The sequence below is a fragment of the Aegilops tauschii genome, chromosome 5 (assembly GCF_002575655.3).
Source record: "Aegilops tauschii subsp. strangulata cultivar AL8/78 chromosome 5, Aet v6.0, whole genome shotgun sequence".
In the NCBI taxonomy this organism is placed as follows: domain Eukaryota; kingdom Viridiplantae; phylum Streptophyta; class Magnoliopsida; order Poales; family Poaceae; genus Aegilops; species Aegilops tauschii.
The window spans coordinates 131203634-131219495 of NC_053039.3; positions in this window are offsets into that span (position 1 = coordinate 131203634).

Below are 15862 nucleotides of genomic sequence, written 5' to 3' on the forward strand. Positions count from 1 at the left end.
ACAGTAATGGGCCTCTGTTGGGCCGTGCCACGTGTCGATGTATCATAGGCGCCTTCGGTCCAATGAGTGGATGACATCTGTCCCAATGGTGAGCCGACACGTGTTTCCTCCAGCCAATGATGATTTTACACGTGGAAAGTCCCCATTGGTTGGGGCTGTTAACGGGTTATCGGATCCAAAACCGGGCCCGATAGCTTAACGGCGAGCTGTTACGGTGGATGCCACGTGTTGGTCACCCTTGACGAAAGCACTTCTATGATGCGCGATTTATCGCCATGGAAGTGGACACTTTCTGATGATAATTTTGGTAATGTCATGGAACACTTTTACGACAGCACAAGTATTACTATCTTGATTCTGTCATAAAATCGTCATGGATGTACATGCATGACAGAAAACGTGACCTACTGTGACAAACACGTAACATCACAGAAGTGTATTTTTTTGTAGTGCATTGTCAACCTATATAATCAATAAACGAGAGAATTGCACAAGGAGCGGCCGACAGCTGGGACCCAGCAGCTCGAGCAGTATTTGTGTTTCTGAGGTGTGAGCAGAGTTTTTCTTGAGCGATGTTTTTGTTGTTGTTCAGATTTTTTTGAGGTGTGTTGTTGTTCTGATGAGCAGGGTATCAACTGGTGTCGGTGTACAAAAGTAGGGGCTCTCCTTTTGACCCCTTTACTTGTGCACGGGCAGTCGGAGCCACGCGCCGCGGCCACACGTAGCAGGGCAAAGGAGGGAAGCCGGAGAGAAGCCTGTGGCACAAGATGGTCCGAGGCAACGCCAAGGCCAAGAACACAAGGCAACAAAGGGGCGAGGTGGAGTCCCCCGGCAAGACCCTTGCCGGGGCGGCCTCCGTGGCACCGACAAGAGCCTTGCTCGGGCAACTTGCCCAAAACACCGACAGAGCGAGCCGCCCTTGAGTCCACATGTTCCAACAAAACCAACTACGTTGGGACCAGGGCTCAGGAGGCACCTCCGTGGTGGCATGCAGATCTTTGTCAAGATCATAAACACACAAGATCAGATGAGGATCAGAAGACGGCGACCCTCGGCGGGATCCTTGCCGAGGAAAGCCACAAGACCCCCGGCAAGGACAACTGCGCGCTGCGGCAAGACCCTTGCCGGGTCCCCGGCAAGGCCCTTGCGGAGGACATCAGCAGGGCCACTGCCAGGCCCGCACCAGCCAAGTTTCCACCACCATTAGCATGCAGCTGCCAGCCCGACCAGCCGGGTAGGCACCTGCGTGGCAACATGCAGCTTCCAGGCCAGATCAGCAAGCGCCTGCGTGGCGGCATGCAGATCTTCATGAAGACCCTACCACCGCGCCACCTCAGCTGCCTGCCCGCCTACATGGCACCGCATGCATCGCTGGCCAGGGCGCGTGTCGAAACGAGGAGGAGCGGCGACGGACGGGACGGGCCTCGTTCCCGTCCCCGATAAAGCTAGAGGACACCTAAGCGACACATTAAATGTGTCTTGTCCTGTAATACGGGCGATAAGCTCACAGTACTGTAGGCCTTTCCACCTCCTGTCTGCCACTGTGGCAGCCCCTCTCGACTATAAAAGGAGGCCCATGGCGTACGGGAGGGGGATTCAGCTCTTTTTAACGAGACATCGCCCGTAGCTAGTTCGAAAGCTCAAGAACACTCAATACATCCACGGAAGCAGGACTAGGGTTTTATGCACCCCCGCGGCCCGAACCTGGGTAAACGATCCTTGTGCTGACTGTTAATCCTGCTCTTCTCACAACTCCGCGCCCCGGCAACCGTAGTAAGGATTCTTGTGATCCCATAGGTGTCGTTTCACACCGACATCTTTGGCGCGCCGGGTAGGGGAGCGTGCAATTGTGAGAATCTGGTCTAGTAGTTAGCCTAGCGGTTCTTCATCGCCATGGCTCCCAAGAAGAAGACGATCACAGCGATCGGCACGACGGGAGCCGAGCGGCCCACGCTAGTGCGGGCGAGCAGCGGGCCGGTCGCGGACAGAACCCGAGCCGCGGCCCGCGAGCACCAGCATCGCCCCGCCAGTCAGAGCCTGGCGAGCAGCGTCGTTCGCGCGCCAGACAACGAGCCGCACGCCGCCAGGTCCAAGGCGCCAACCCCGGCGACCACTGCGCGCTCTTCCCATGGTGTGCGCGACGAGCAGCGTCACCATGCCGATGACCCTGGACACCGTCGTGGGAAGAGCCCTGTGCATCGTCCGCGGGATGAAGGAGTTCAGCATGCCCACCGAAGTGCTGGCGAAAATGGCGCGCAGCCGCTGGGTGGTGATAGAGCTCCTTCTAACGTGGTTAGAAGTCGAAGCGCGCCACGGTCCATGTAGCTGTCGCCACCACCCACGCCAGCGGAAGCTTTGGTGCGTGCGCAACTGCTCCTCGACTTCCCTCCTGCTGCGGAGAAGCTCGACGAGTGGAGGGCCACCATCCGGAGCCTCGTCGCCGTCGCCAACAAAGATGATCCGCGATCGGCGGGGCCCTCGGGCCGGCGCTCCACCGAGCCACCGCATGCCAGCGCCGGGAGGACCGGGGGTGCTGCGGTCACGGTGCACTCTCCTCCTCCACACCAACCACCGCGGATGTCGGCCCGTCATGACGACGCTTGTGACAACATCTCCATAGCGTCGTCCGACCAGCGGACCCACCGCGACCAGCGCCAAGTTCTTCGAGAACGAGCTCACGAAGATGCTCGAACCACTATCGAGCGCCGGCGTGATACACGCCACCAGTCAGACAAGCGGGCGGGACCCGCTATGGACCACCCAGCAAGGGGGAGCTCCGGCGGCCTACCTTACGAGGTGGGCTGCCCGGCCCCTACCCGTCAGTTGCGGCAGTTCCAGTGGCCTTCCCACCGCACGTTCAAGCCCGACGTCGGCGAGAAGTACACTGGCAAGACCCATCCGTCAGAGTTCCTCGGCATCTACACCATCGCGATGCAGGCTGCCGGAGCTCGCAACGACAAGGTGGTTGCCAATTACTTCCCGTTGGCACTGAAGCCCAATGTCATGTCTTGGTTGATGCACCTGCCGGCGGATTCCATTTCTTCTTGGTCAGATCTGTGCCATGAGTTCGTTGGCGCCTTCACCTGAGGCCACCAAGCTCATGGCCAGGCCAGTGATTTGCATATCATTCCCCAGAAGGAAGGGGAAACCCTGTGCAAGTACATCCAGAGATTCAGCCGGGTGCAGTACAACATCCCCGACGTTCATCCCGCCGCTGTGATTAGCGCGTTCCATCAGAACTTGCGCAACCGCAAGATGCGCGAAGAGCTGGCGATAACCAAGGTTAAGGATGTGGCCGAACTTCATGTTCTGGCCGATAGGTGCGCCTGGGCTGAAGAGGGAAGGAAGTACCCCGGCGAGGACGCTGGCGCGGAAACCGACTCTACTGATGAAGACGCCGCCGCCCCGATGAAGAAGAGTCGGTGTCGCAACAGGAAACGCAAGGGCAAGGCCGTGCTTGCCGTCGAAGGATCTGACGACACCGGCGCTGCCAAGAAGGCCAAGGCAGATGACCCCGGCAAGGAGATTGCCGGGTGCGCCGCTTGCCGGGCCTTAGCAGCTGCCGACAAGCCAGGGGGCTCCGGCAAGCAGTATTGCAAGATCCGCCGCACCAAGGGCCATGACCTCTAGAATTGCCGGCAAGTTGAGCTGCTTGCTGAAAAGCAAAAGGTTGAGTATGAGAGGCAGGACAAGGAGAAGGGTCAGGACGCTGCCGAAGGATCCGGCAAGAAGCGTGGCGCCCAAGGAGGCCGCCGCGGAAAGGACAACCAGCAAGAGAGGCCCGCCCGGGGCCGTGACAAGAAGCAAGAAGACGACGATCATGACGAGGATGACGAGTCCGGTGAGCAAGACTTCTAGAAGGCTATGGAGGTCATGTGAGTCGATGGCGGCGCCTCGCTGCATACTTCTCACCGCCGGCTCAAGCAGTGGGCACATGAGATTACAGCAACGGAGCCATCATTCGACGCTCAGAAGTCGCTGAAGTGGTCCAGCACGCCCCTCATCTTTGACGCCGAGGACCACCCTGAACGCACAACCGTGGTCGGGTGTTTGCCGTTGTTGGTTTCGCCAACGGTACGCAACCTCAAGGTGAACAAGATGTTGGTCGATGGCGGGGCCGGCCTGAACTTGATCTCGCCCGTCGTGATCAAAAGGCTGCAAATTCCTGATGGAGACCTCGAGGAAACGGGCACGTTTCAAGGGGTCAATCCGGGGAGGAGCCAGCCGAAGGGAAAGGTCACATTGCCCGTGACGTTTGGAGGAGAGTTGAACTACAGGACGGAGAGGATCGTCTTCGATGTGGCCGAGATCCCCTTGCCCTACAACGGGATCCTCGGCCGCCCGGCACTAGCCAAGTTCATGGCGGCGTCGCACTATGCCTACAACATGCTGAAGATGCCCGGGCCATTAACCATCATCTCCGTCCCCTCCGACAAGAAGGACGCGCTGATTTGCGTTGACCAACTCTACCAGGAAGCAGTTGCAGCAGCTGCCGCCAAGGCACTTGCTCCTGCCGCTGAAGCCCCGGGAGGGAAGAAGAAGCCCGGCAAGACCTCTAGCACCCACTCCGGCAAGCGCACCTCTTCGGAGTGTTGTGCTACCGTCGAGGACGTGCCAGAGAGCTCCACCGGCAAGAGCAAGAGATCCAGAGCTGGGCCACCGCAGACCAAGAAGGTGTCCATTAGGGAGGATGGCACGGGAGGGGCTTTCACCATAAGCTCCACCCTCGACAGCAAATAGGAAGGCGCGCTCGTCACCTTCCTGCGGGCGAATGTCGACGTGTTTGCATGGCAAGCATCTGACATCCCCGGTGTTCCCAAGGAGGTGATTGAGCACCACCTAGCTGTTTGTCCTCATGCGCGGCCCGTCAAGCAGAAGGTCAGGAAGCAGGCTCTGGAAAGGCAAGAGTTCATCACAGAGGAGATCAGGAAATTGGAAGCGGCAGGTTTGGTGAGAGGAGTTCTCCATCCGACGTGGTTGGCCAATCCGGTAGTGGTGCGCAAGGCGAATGGGAAGTGGAGGCTGTGTATTGACTACACAGATATCAATAAGGCTTGTCCTAAGGACCCCTTCTTGTTGCCGCGCATCGACCAGATTATTTGATTCCACGGCCGGGTGTGATCAGTTGTCATTCCTCGACGCCTAATCGGGCTACCACCAGATCTTCATGACCAGAGAAGACGAAGAAGCCAGCATTCATCACCCCATGTGGTATGTATTGCTTTTTACGGATGCCTTTCGGGTTGAAGAGTGCTGGCTCAATGTTTGCAAGAGCGGTCCAGATTGGTTTTGAACCCCAGCTCCATAGAAATATGGAAGCATACATGGATGACATAGTGGTCAAGACCAAGGACAGAGCAACTCTTGTACAAGACCTGGAAGAGACGTTTGCCAATCTGCGCAAGATCAACCTCAAGCTGAACCCTGAGAAGTGTGTCTTCGGCGTTCCGTCCGGCAAACTTCTCGGGTTCTTTGTGTTGCAGCGCGGGATCGAGGCAAACCCGGACAAGATCAAGGCTATTGAACATATTGAGGCGCCCAAGCGAATCAAGGATGTGCGTCGACTCACTGGCTGCGTTGCCGCCATGAGCCGATTCATCTCCAAGTCCGCCGATCGCGCCCTTCCCTTTTTCAAAATCTTGAAGAAGGCGTGCCCAATGGAGTTGACCCCAGAAGCCGAGGCGGCGTTGCAGGATCTGAAGAAATACCTTTCCTCCATGACAATACTGGTTGCGCCTAAACCACAAGAGCCATTGCTGCTGTATCTGGCGGCAACGAACCAAGTGGTCAGCGCCGCACTAGTGGCACAAAGGGAGGTCGACGAAGAGGAAGTGGCGACGGCAGGACCAGCGGATGGCAGGCCAGAGATTCCCCCGGCAGGGCCTGGTGCCGGCAAGGCAAGGCCCCTGGCAGAGTCTGACGCCATCGGGGCAGAGCCCACACAGTCAAGTGAAGTGGTGCAGAAGAAGAAGATGATGTAGCACCCGGTTTACTTTGTCAGCTCCCTCTTGCAGGGGGCTAGGTCGAGGTACTCGGGTGTGCAGAAATTGCTCTTCGGCCTCCTTATGGCCTCGAGGAAGCTGCGTCATTACTTCGAAGCCCACGAGATCACTGTCGTCACCCGCCTCCCGTTGCAACGGATACTGCACAACCCAGATGCGACCGGAAGGATTGTGGAATGGGCCTTGGAGTTGTCAAGCTTTGGGTTGAAGTTTGAAAGTACCTCAACAATCCAGAGCAGAGTCTTGGCGGAGTTCATTGCAGAATGGACCTCAACGCCCGACGAAGGGAGACCGCTCTCCCTGGCAAGGAAGCAAGTCGCGACTGGATCATGTGCTTTGATGGGGCTTTCTCGCTGCAAGGCGCCGGTGCCGGTGTGCTGCTTGTCGCGCCCACCGGAGAGTACCTCAAGTATGTGATCCAGATGCACTTTCCCAGGGAGATGTCCACAAACAACACTGCTGAGTACGAGGGACTGCTTGCCGGTCTCAGGATCGCGGCAGACCTCGAGGTGAAGAAGCTCATCGTTAGGGGTGATTCGCATCTTGTCATCAGAGAAGTCAACAAGGATTATCAGAGTCCGTTGATGGAGGCTTACGTAGATGAGGTGAGAAAGCTGGAGGAGCGCTTCGACGGTATACAAGCAGAGCACGTTCCCCGAGCGGAGAACGACATCGCTGACTACCTATCAAAGCGCGCTGCATTCAAGCTACCTGTGGAGCCAGGTACCTTTTTGCTCCGGTTAACTCAACCATCCGTCGAACCATCAACGGAGCAGAACAAGCGGAGGAAGTCAGGCCCCAGCAAGTACTTTCCCGCCGAGCCCCCAGGGGCTGCCGGCAAGGGTGTTGCCGCGAATTCTGAGCCCGCCCAGGGATGGCTGGCTCCGGCTGGGCGCCAGGCCCTGGCCGTAGAGACGGCTGCCCCCATGGAGGAAGAGATGCCTTTGGTCCTTGCCGTCGAGCCCCAGGCTCCAGCATGGGCGCAGCATACCGTCCATTTCCTCCAGACAGGGGAGCTTCCTGAGGAGCAGGAAGAAGCGGAAAAAGTAGCCCGTCGGTCTGCCTTGTACCAGTTCGTCTGTAACGCCCACGATGCGGCTATATCTCCCACGTGTCGAGGCACGACTTAGAGGCATAACCGCATAGTGGTTTTGTCGCAAGAAGGGTCATCTTCACACAATCCCATGTAATGAACAAGAATGGGATAAAGAGTTGGCTTACAATCGCCACTTCACACAATACATAAATATTAATCATAAATCATCCAAAATACAAACATATAGACCGACTACGGTCAAAATCCAGATGAAAATAAGACAACCCCAAATGCTAGATCCCCGATCGTCCCAACTGGGCACCACTACTGATCATCAGGAAAAGACACATAGTAACGACCACGTTCCTCGTCAAACTCCCACTTGAGATCGACGCCATCATCTGCACTGGCATCGTCGGCACCTGCAACTGTTTTGGTAGAATCTGTGAGTCACGGGGACTCAGCAATCTCACACCCGCGAGATCAAGACTATTTAAGCTTAAAGGAAAGGATGGTGTAGTGAGGTGGAGCTGCAGCGGCAAAAGCATATATGGTGGCTAACTTACGCAAATGAGAGCGAGGAGAGAAGCAAAGGAACGGACGTCATCTAACAATGACCAAGAAGTGATCCTGAACACCTACTTACGTCATACATAACTCAGACCGTGTTCACTTCCCGGACTCCGCCGAGAAGAGACCATCACGGCTACACACGCAGTTGATGTATTTTACTTGGGTCAAGTGACAAGTTCTCTACAACCGGACATCAAAAAATTCCCATCTGCCTCATAACCGCGGGCACGGCTTTCGAAAGATAATACCCTGCAGGGGTGTCCCAACTTAGCCCATCATAAGCTCTCACGGTCAACGAAGGATAAACCTTCTCCCGGAAAGACCCGATCAGTCTCGGAATCCCGGTTTACAAGACATTTCGATAATGGTAAAACAAGACCAGCAAAGCCCCCGAATGTGCCGACAAATCCCGATAGGAGCTGCACATATCTCGTTCTCAGGGCACAACGGATGAGCCAGACGTCGGGTTGGCATAGACCCTGGTTGCCCAGGGGGCGCCGGACATCGCTCGGTTTGGGCCAGCACTCGAAGGAGCACTGGTCCGGGGGTTTAAAATAAAGATGACCCTCGGGCTCGCGAAAACCCGGGGGGAAAAGGCTTAGGTAGCAAATGGTAAAACCAAGGTTGGGCCTTGCTGGAGGAGTTTTATTCAAGGCGAACTGTCAAGGGGATCCCATAAATCACCCGACCGTGTAAGGAACGCAAACTCAAGGAACATAATCCCGGTATAACAGTAACTAGGGCGGCAAGAGTGGAACAAAACACCAGGCATAAGGCCGAGCCTTCCACCCTTTACCAAATATATATACATGCATTAATTAAATAAGAGATATTGTGATATTCGAACATATCCATGTTCCGACATGGAACAACTTCAACTTCACCTGCAACTAGCAACGCTATAAGAGGGGCTGAGCAAAAGCGGTAACATAGCCAAACAACGGTTTGCTAGGAAAGGATGGTTAGGGGCTGACATAGCAAAAATGGGAGACATGATATAGCAAGTGATAGGTAGCGGAGCATGGCAATAGAGCGAACAACTAGCAAAGCAAAGATAGAAGTGATTTCGAGGGGTGGTCATCTTGCCTGCAAGGTTCTCAGAGTTGTCGAAAGCTTGATCCTCGTAAGCGTACTCAACAGGTTCCTCGTTCACGAACTCATCTCCCAGCTCTACCCAAGACAAGAACACAAACAAACGGAACCACAATCAACAACGAGAAATGCACAAGCAACATGATGCAAAACATGTATGATATGCAAGATATGATATGCGATGCATATGCGTGCTCCGGAAGGAAAATGATGAACATGGCAGTAACTTGGCAAACCAAGCATGCCACTGGAAAGATGAGATGATTTCGGTCGAAATCGATATAAAGATCACCGGAATCGGATGCACGGTTTGCAAATGGCAAGCGAAACAAGAATGACACGAATCTGCGATAAACAGCAAGATAGCACTTACAATGCAACAAGAAACAATGCTACAGCACCCCAACATAGCAACAAAGCACACGGTAGTAATCTACAGGAGATGCTTGACAAAAGATGAACAGTGAGCTACGGCTAGTTCACAAAATATCAAGCTCAAACAAGCATGGCAAAAGTGCAAAAGATTACAGGTTCACAGACTTAGTGAAAAACTGGACATGGCAGTAAACAGCATCAGGTAGCAATGTTCGGAGCACGAAATCAACATACTACAGGAACTTAACATAGCAAAGCAAGGCATGGCAGTGTTCTACTAAAAGCACATGACAAAAGTCCCTTACAGATCATAAGCGAAAAAGGACCAAAAGAAATGATGGCAAGCATGTAAACATAGCAAGTTTCGTTATCAGGTTTCAGACAGCAGAAAACAGAGCATGGCAGAAATAATAATATGTAAGCCTATTTGTGAGCTTGATACACTCACTACACAGCATTGCATGACAAACCAAGCACACCTACAGAAATATGACATGTTTATGAAGCTAAACATGGTAAGAACAATAACATAGCATGTATGGATCAACTACAATAAGCTTGGCAAAATTGCATATCATGTTAAGAATCTGCCAGAAATATTTTATAGCAAAAGTAGAGCAAGATTGAGTCATGCTATGGCACTCCACAATTGAAAACAATTGAAGTAATGGATCAATTACAACTATAGCTACAAAACATCCTTAATGAACATCCCCAAAATATGCATGGATCTCTCTGTAGCATCAAGTTTACATGGAAACAAAATTACAGCAGACAAAGACTTAGATAAATCACTAAGTCCCTGAAATCAGAAATATTACGGGGCCTACTTTGCATGCTTGTGCTAGTCACCACATAGATCAAACAAATACATGGACTACACCACTGGAAAGATGGCATGGCATAATTCAAAACACATGTAGAGCTCATGCTCAAAAGATGCACAGATTAATGATACAAAAATGACAAATCTCCAAGTTCTGTCAAGAACCAGAGAATAACAGCAACTATCCCTCTTCCAACAGAGATTTGGGCATCAAGATGACCTCTAATGAACATGGTGCAATTGAACAAAATGAAGAGCATCACGAGACGAACAATTTAACATATTACACGCGCGAATCGGAGCTACATGCACGGAGTTATGGCATCACGAACAAGTGCACATGCTGAGAAAATCTGAGGACTTGGGAAAAAAAAGGGGGCAAGGAGAGGTCAACGCACGTACAGTACAGATCGAGATCGAGCGGATCTCGCGCGAGCCCTCGCCGGAGAAGAGGGCGGAGCTAGCGACCGGCGACCGGAGGAGGGAAGAGGAGGCTGGCGGCGGCCGGAGGTGGGACCGGCGACGGAGGAGGCGGCGCCGGCGGCGGCGCTCCGGGGCGGCGCTCGGGCTCGTGGCGGCGGCGTCGGGACCGGCCGGAGGCGGCGCTGGCGGCAAGGCGGTGAACGGCGGGGCCGACCGGCGGTGGCGCGGGTGCGGGAGGCGGCGAGCGGCTTGGGCCCGGGAGGGCCGCGGTCGGGCCTGCGGGCCGTGGCGGCGGGAGGCCGGAGGCGGGCCACGTGGCAGCTTGCGATTCGTCGGGGCGCGGCGGCGGACGTGTTCGGCGGGGTACGGACGCGTCCGGCGGCGCGGAGGGATTTTTCTAGGGTTTGGACTGCGGATGTATTTCGGGATGCCCACATATTTATAGGTAGAGGGAGCTAGGAGGCTCCAAATGAGGTGTGGTTTTCGCCCACACGATCATGATCGAACGACCTAGAGCATGGAAGAGAGTTTGGTGGGTTTTGGGCTGGTTTTGGAGGGGGTTTTTGCTGGACACACAAATGGACTTTGCGGATGCCCGGTTAACCGTTGGAGTACCAAACGACCTCCAAATGGAACGAAACTTGACTGGTGGTCTCCAGGTGGTATAATAAGGCCACTTGACAAGCCTCGGTCCATTCCGAGAAAGTTTGCACCCGCACACGAAAAAAAACGAAAGGGGTGCACCGGAGGAGATAGGAGCGCCGGATTGCAAAACGGACAACGGGGAAAATGCTCGGATGCATGAGACGAACACGTATGCAAATGCAATGCACATGATGACATGATATGAAAATGCATGACATGACAAAATACAAAACGAAAGACAAAACCCGACAACGGAGGGAAAATCATAACACATAGTCGGAAATGGCAAGAGTCGGAGTTACAAATATGGCAAGTTACATGCGGGGTGTTACATCGTCGATGACGTCCTGTAAAGGAGAAGGCCGAACGATGTGAAATTGAAGTGCATCCCCCGGGAGGAAGGACTGGAGCTGTTGGCAGAGATACATGGAGGCATATGTGGCTCCCACATAGGGTCAAGAGCCCTTGCCGGCAAGGCATTCCAGCAAGGCTTCTTCTGGCCCACCGCCCTCCAGGATGCAACGGCACTAGTAACCAAGTGTGAAGCGTGTCAGTTCCATTCAAAGAAGCTTCATCAACCAGCTCAAGCCCTTCAAACAATCCCTCTCTCCTGGCCATTTCTGTCTGGGGGCTCGACATACTGGGCCCCTTCCCCGTGCTGTCGGGGGCTTTGAGTACTTGTGCATTGCAATCGACAAGTTCACAAAGTGGCCGGAGGTGGAACCGTTGAGGAAGGTGACCGCACAGTCAGCCGTCAAGTTCTTCAAGGGACTAGTCTGTCGCTTTGGTGTGCCAAACAGAGTCATCACCAGCAATGGCACGCAGTTCACAAGCCACACCTTCATGCAGTACATTCAAGACCTCGGCGGCAAGGTCTGTTTTGCTTCCGTGGCGCACCCACGGAGCAACGACCAAGCGGAGAGGGCAAATGCTGAAGTGTTGCGAGGCCTGAGGACAAAGACTTTTGACAAGATGCACAAAAGCGGAAGGCGCTGGATTGCTGAGTTGCCGGCGGTTCTTTGGTCGATCAGGAGGACGACGCCAAATCGAGCCACCGGCGAGACACCCTTTGCCCTAGTCTATGGGGCAGAAGCAGTTCTCCCCACAGAACTCATATACGGGTCACCTTGAGTGCTCACCCATGACGAGTTTGAGCAAGAGGAGTTGCGGCAAGATGACGCAACGCTCCTTGAGGAAGATCGTCTTCGGGCGGCTGTGAGAGTAGCACGCTACCAGTAGGCCTTGCGCCGCTACCATAGCCGCACGGTCCATGCCCGAAGCTTTGAGGAAGGCGACCTTGTTCTTCGGCGCGTTCAGTCGGCCAAGAATTCCAACAAGTTGACGCCGAAGTGGGAAGGCCCTTATCGGGTAATATGAGTCACCAGGCCTGGCGCAGTCCGCCTGGAGACCGAAGATGTTGTCCCAGTGAGCAACTCCTGGAACATCGAGCATCTTCGCAAGTTTTACCCATAAGGCTGGCTTGCCGGGCCTCCCGGCAAGCCACCTTTTGTACAAGCTTTGCCGGCAAGGCATGTAACCCTCTGTACAATGCCAGGCGCAGACCATGAGCATAAATAAATGAAGCGCTGGCGCCCTAAGTTATAGCATGCATGCTAGGTCTAAGTCTCTTCCTCGGTTAGGGTTGGTAGTGCTTGGCGGCGACTAACTCCTAGCCTAGAGGTCGAGTTTCACGTCTTTCTGTTCTCTTTGGTTCGCAGGGCACGCGGACACTTCTACTGAGCCGCTGGGGAAGAGGAGAACGAACCGGTGCTCCAGCCCCGGCAGGCCAAGACGCTGGGGGCTGAAGATGCGAGGATCCAACCACGGCAAGCCAAGGTTGCCGGGGGCTGCGGATTCAGATAAGTTTTTCATCCCCCTGTTATGCGTTTTCCGTATAGAACTGGGACGTGTGAAACCTCGTTTATGTTCCTGAAACCACCGTGCTCCCCCTTTCCTGTACCCAAGAGCTGTCTCCTGGGTCGGAATTTGGTAGTAGACGCGGTGGCGAGGAGATGAACGAGGAGCCTAACTCTACTTCGTCCCTGCCTCCGCCAAGAGTGCGAGAATGGTCGACTGGAGTAGGGAAACGGCAAGGCCTGTTGCTGGGCAACAATGTTTATGCTAAAAATAACAAGGATTCGTCCTCGGCATGGGCCTCGCTCACGCACAAAGAACCCGGCAAACCCCCTTTTTCATTAAAAACGTCCCATACAGGTACAGTTCGTACGAAAAGAAAAACATGAGCAAGGGGATTACAAGCTTTAAATCTAACAAGTGTCCGCATGCTTACAAACTAAGAAAAGATAAGGTGCCCGTAATCCCTTTCTTGTCCCTCTCCTCAGAAGGTGGAGCAAGACAGCAGAGGGCAAAAGGGGCGCCTAGGCGAGGTGCGAGGAGCAGAAGGCACCAAGAGAACATCTTGGTGCCGGGAAAGGAGCTGGAAGATGAGGCAGCGGGCCGGCAATACGTGATGAAGGCGTCGGTGCCCGCATACTCTGAGTTGACGGCCGCCACCCGTCTTCTTCGCCTTCTCCGGCCCTCCTACGCCAGCCACCCAAGGAGACAACGGGGAGCACCCCGATGGAGAGCTTGGCGAGGATGGCCCCGGTAGGGCGCGTGGCCAAGGAAGGGGCGGCGCGCTCAGTCGAAGTCGGAGTCGGCATCCTGCCGCTCGACTCCCTCGTCGCCGCTGTCGTTGTCCTCCTCGTCACTCCCGCTTGTGGAAACTTCATCGTCGGAGGAGCTCTCCACGCTGCACTTCAGGCGAGTGCCAAGATCTCTAAAGACCTTGACGGAGAGCAGGTCGTCCTCCATTAATTTGAAGTAGAGGACGAGCCCCACCGTCAGGCTATGGATGCGGGCGAACGTCTTCCATCCATGACGGAGGTACATGACATGAGGAGCGGGAAAGTCGACGTCGACCCGCGTGCCGCCGGTCCCACAGCCCCTCATGTGCAATCTGAGGGTCTGGGGCGGGTCGAGCTCCATCTCCCGAGCGAAGGGGGTGGGAAGATGGAGACGACGACGCAGTTGCCGGCGCAGCCTGATGAAGAACTCGCGGGGCTGGTCCCCAACATGGCCCTCCATCGCGCAGGGCACCGCTGGCAGAGGCACGGCCGCCGCGACACCTCGTCCCCCTCTCCCCCGACCGCCGCGGTGACCTCGACCACGCCCCCTCCCCCTTCCTCTTGAGGCTGGCTCCGCCGCCGCGGGCTCGTGGGGAGGAGGGACGCGCTGACGAGCAGCGACCCTCGCCGCCAGCGTTGAAGGCCCAGCACCTCCTCTCGCCATGACAGGTGGGAGAAAGAAACAAGGGTGAAGGAGGATGGGTGCTGGAAGAATGTGGGGCGACGCCCTCCCTCCCCCTCCTTATAAATGGGCGAGGTCGAGGCTCAGCCGCCCCACTAAGCCAATCCAGCCGTCGGAGGCACAGGGAACCAGGACCGACCCGCTGCCCCAATCAGCGACGACCCGGTTTCCCGCCTCCACCACCCGCCACTTGCATGAAGGACGCGTGGTGAGTGGGCATGGTCGAAAGGACGGGTGAGGCGACCGTTCCCCGCCCCGTGATTGGGGGGCGTGGGCGCCTTGAAGACTGCGACCCAAGTCCATCCAGTAAATGAGCCGCGCCTCCACGCCTCCCTCTTTTTATGGGGAAGGCGCGAGCCGCCCCTTTACCATGATGTGACGCATGCATGCGGAAACCGCCCCGCGCATGACCCCCACGTCACGCACTACCCTCCACGTCGTGCGCAGGTCGTGGGGAAGCGCAGCGGGCGGAACAATTACTACGGTAAAATCCCACCCCGACTGCCCGCGCACCGTTTTAGGCCTGGCCCACCAACGTGTAGCGCTTATGTGTGGCCCACGCCCGGGGGCTCCTATCGGTGTACAAAAGTAGGGGCTCTCCTTTTGACCCCTTTACTTGTGCACGGGCAGTCAGAGCCACGCGCCGCGGCCACACGTAGCAGGGCAAAGGAGGGAAGCCGGAGAGAAGCCTGCGGCACAAGATGGTCAGAGGCAATACCAAGGCCAAGAACACAAGGCAACAAAGGGGCAAGGTGGAGTCCCCCGGCAAGACCCTTGCCGGGGCGGCCTCCACGGCACCGGCAAGAGCCTTGCCAGGGCAACTTTCCCAAAACACTGACAGAGCGAGCCGCCCTTGAGTCCACAGGTTCCAACCCAACCAACTACGTTGGGACCAGGGCTCGGGAGGCACCTCCATGGTGGCATGCAGATCTTTGTCAAGATCATAAACACACAAGATCAGATGAGGATCAGAAGACGGCGACCCTCGGTGGGATCCTTGCCGAGGAAAGCCACAAGACCCTCGGCAAGATCCTTGCCGGGGACAACTGCGCGCCGCGGCAAGACCCTTGCCGGGTCCCCAGCAAGGCCCTTGCCGAGGACATCAGCAAGGCCACTGCCAGGCGCGCACCAGCCAAGTTTCCACCGCCATTAGCATGCAGCTACCGGCCCGACCAGCCGGGCAGGCACCTGCGTGGCAACATGCAGCTTCCGGGCCAGATCAGCAAGCGCCTGCGTGGCGGCATGCAGATCTTCATGAAGACCGTACCACCGCGCCACCTCAGCTGCCTGCCTGCCTACATGGCACCGCATGCATCGCTGGCCAGGGCGCGTGTCGAAACGAGAAGGAGCGGCGACGGACGGGACGGGCCTCGTTCCCGTCCCCGATAAAGCTAGAGGACACCTAAGCAACGCATTAAATGCGTCTTGTCCTGTAATACGGGCGATAAGCTCACAGTACTGTAGGCCTTTCCACCTCCTGTCTGCCACTGTGGCAGCCCCTTTCGACTATAAAAGGAGGCCCATGGCGTACGGGAGGGGGATTCGTCTCTTTTGAACAACGCAGCGCCCGTAGCTAGTTCG